Consider the following 3,834-nt stretch of genomic DNA (forward strand, 5'->3'; position numbering starts at 1 on the left):
TTTTATTGCATATATCGACGTTTCAGCCTGATTAGAGCGGTTTTACGTGTACATCTTCCCTCGTTAATATAAACGGAAAATCAAGAACATTATAGATAATTCTAATGAAAACACATTGTTTTTTATCATTTGTATTGGAAACAACGTTGTCATATGTCTTTTCTTGGAACTAAATAATACGAAACCTCGCTCTATGATATGAAGGTAAAATCCTCAAATATGGTAAAATAGTGACTTTTTCACGTTAATCATGTAGTTTAATATTACGCAAATATATTAATTTATACCAATATTTCGATACTATTTCATGTAGTATCACGATATGTGATTTGGCCTTCAAATCTCAGAATTTCGCATAATATTGCATTTTAAGCAAGTTTTCTTGCATTTTGTTTAGTACGAAAAATCATCGAATTTAGCAATATTTTGACGTTTATCATCCCCTTTTCCTTTATTTGATTTAAACAAACTATCATCGAATTAGGCAATATTTTGCCGTTTTTCCACGTTTTTGTGAATTTTCAGTCTATGGGTATTAATTCGTTATATATACGATAAAAATGATGCAAACACATAATTGATTAGATAATAACCTAAAATACTTCATTTTAATCAACTATTTGTTTCTCCTTAAAATACTGAGTAAGATATTGAAAAGGGGAGAAGTTCTGTTTTTATTGCATATATCGACGTTTCAGCCGGAATAGAGCGGTTTTACGTGTACATCTTCCATCGGTAATATAAACGGAAAATCAGGAACATTTTAGTTAATTCTAATGAAAACACATTGATTTTTATCATTTGTATTGGAAACAACATTGTCATATGTCTTTTCTTGGATCTAAATAATACGAAACCTCGCTCAATGATTTGAAGTTAAAATCCTCATATATGGTTAAATAGTGAATTTTTTCACGTTTTTCATGTAGTTTGATATTACGTAAATATATTCATTTTTACCAATATTTCGATACTATTTCATGTAGTATCACGATATGTGATTTGGCATTCAAATCTCAGAATTTCGCATAATATTGCATTTTAAGCAGGTTTTTTTGCATTTTGTTTCGTACGAAAAATCATCGAATTTAGCAATATTTTGACGTTTATCATCTCCTTTTCCTTCATGTGATCTAAATAAAATATCATCGAATTAGCAATATTTTGCCGTTTTCCACGTTTTTGTGAATTTTCAGTCCATGGGTATTAATTCATATATATACGATAAAAATGATGCAAACACATAATTGATTAGATAATAACCTTAAATACTTCATTTTCAATCTATTTGAAAATATATTTTTCATATATTTCATATATTTTCATATATTTGTTTCTCGTTAAAATACTGATTAAGATATTGAAAAGGGGAGAAGTTCGGTTTTTATTGCATATATCGACGTTTCAGCCGGATTAGAGCGGTTTTACGTGTACATCTTCCATCGGTAATATAAACGAAAAATCAGGAACATTTTAGTTAATTCTAATGAAAACACATTGATTTTTATCATTTGTATTGGAAACAACATTGTCATATGTCTTTTCTTGGATCTAAATAATACGAAACCTCGCTCTATGATTTGAAGTTAAAATCCTCAAATATGGTTAAATAGTGACTTTGTTCACGTTTTTCATGTAGTTTGATATTACGTAAATATATTCATTTTTACCAATATTTCGATACTATTTCATGTAGTATCACGATATGTGATTTGGCCTTCAAATCTCAGAATTTCGCATAATATTGCATTTTAAGCAAGTTTTCTTGCATTTTGTTTCGTACGAAAAATCATCGAATTTACCAATATTTTGACGTTTATCATCCCCTTTTCCTTCATGTGATCTAAATAAAATATCATCGAATTAGCAATATTTTGCCGTTTTCCACGTTTTTGTGAATTTTCAGTCCATGGGTATTAATTCATATATATACGATAAAAATGATGCAAACACATAATTTATTAGATAATAACCTTAAATACTTCATTTTCAATCATCTATTTGTTTCTCGTTAAAATACTGAGTAAGATATTGAAAAGGGGAGAAGTTCGGTTTTTATTGCATATATCGACGTTTCAGCCGGAATAGAGCGGTTTTACGTGTACATCTTCCATCGGTAATATAAACGGAAAATCAGGAACATTTTAGTTAATTCTAATGAAAACACATTGATTTTTATCATTTGTATTGGAAACAACATTGTCATATGTCTTTTCTTGGATCTAAATAATACGAAACCTCGCTCTATGATTTGAGGGTAAAATCCTCAAATATGGTAAAATAGAGACTTTTCCACGTTAATCATGTAGTTTGATATTACGCATATATATTCATTTTTACCAATATTTCGATACTATTTCATGTAGTATCACAATAGGTGATTTGGCCTTCAAATCTCAGAATTTCGCATAATATTGCATTTTAAGCAAATTTTCTTGCATTTTGTTTCGTTCGAAAAATCATCGAATTTAGCAATATTTTGACGTTTATCATCCCCTTTTCCTTTATTTGATTTAAAAAAAATATCATCGAATTAGGCAATATTTTGCCGTTTTTCCACGTTTTTGTGAATTTTCAGTCTATGGGTATTAATTCATTATATATACGATAAAAATGATGCAAACACATAATTGATTAGATAATAACCTAAAATACTTCATTTTCAATCAACTATTATCTCGTTAAAATACTGAGTAAGATATTGAAAAGGGGAGAAGTTCTGTTTTTATTGCATATATCGACGTTTCAGCCGGAATAGAGCGATTTTACGTGTACATCTTCCATCGGTAATATAAACGGAAAATCAGGAACATTTTAGTTAATTCTAATGAAAACACATTGATTTTTATCATTTGTATTGGATACAATATTGTCATATGTCTTTTCTTGGATCTAAATAATACGAAACCTCGCTCTATGATTTGAAGTTAAAATCCTCAAATATGGTTAATTAGTGACTTTTTTCACGTTTTAATGTAGTTTTATATTACGTAAATATTCATAGAGCGAGATATTAATTTTTACCAATATTTCGATACTATTTCATGTAGTATCACGATATGTGATTTGGCCTTCAAATCTCAGAATTTCGCATAATATTGCATTTTAAGCAAGTTTTCTTGCATTTTGTTTCGTACGAAAAATCATCAAATTTAGCAATATTTTGACGTTTATCATCTCCTTTTCCTTCATGTGATTTAAACAAAATATCATCGAGTTAGGCAATATTTTTTTACGTTTTCCACGTTTTTGTGAATTTTCCGTCCATGGGTATTAATTCATATATATACGATAAAAATGATGCAAACACATAATTGATTAGATAATAACCTTAAATACTTCATTTTCAATCATCTATTTGTTTCTCGTTAAAATACTGAGTAAGATATTGAAAAGGGGAGAAGTTCGGTTTTTATTGCATATATCGACGTTTCAGCCTGATTAGAGCGGTTTTACGTGTACATCTTCCCTCGTTAATATAAACGGAAAATCAAGAACATTATAGATAATTCTAATGAAAACACATTGTTTTTTACCATTTGTATTGGAAACAACAATGTCATATGTCTTTTCTTGGAACTAAATAATACGAAACCTCGCTCTATGATATGAAGGTAAAATCCTCAAATATGGTAAAATAGTGACTTTTTCACGTTAATCATGTAGTTTAATATTACGCAAAAATATTAATTTATACCAATATTTCGATACTATTTCATGTAGTATCACGATATGTGATTTCGCCTTCAAATCTCAGAATTTCGCATAATATTGCATTTTAAGCAAGTTTTCTTGCATTTTGTTTAGTACGAAAAATCATCGAATTTAGCAATA

The sequence above is a fragment of the Procambarus clarkii genome, unplaced genomic scaffold, assembly GCF_040958095.1.
Source record: "Procambarus clarkii isolate CNS0578487 unplaced genomic scaffold, FALCON_Pclarkii_2.0 HiC_scaffold_200, whole genome shotgun sequence".
NCBI classification, from domain to species: domain Eukaryota; kingdom Metazoa; phylum Arthropoda; class Malacostraca; order Decapoda; family Cambaridae; genus Procambarus; species Procambarus clarkii.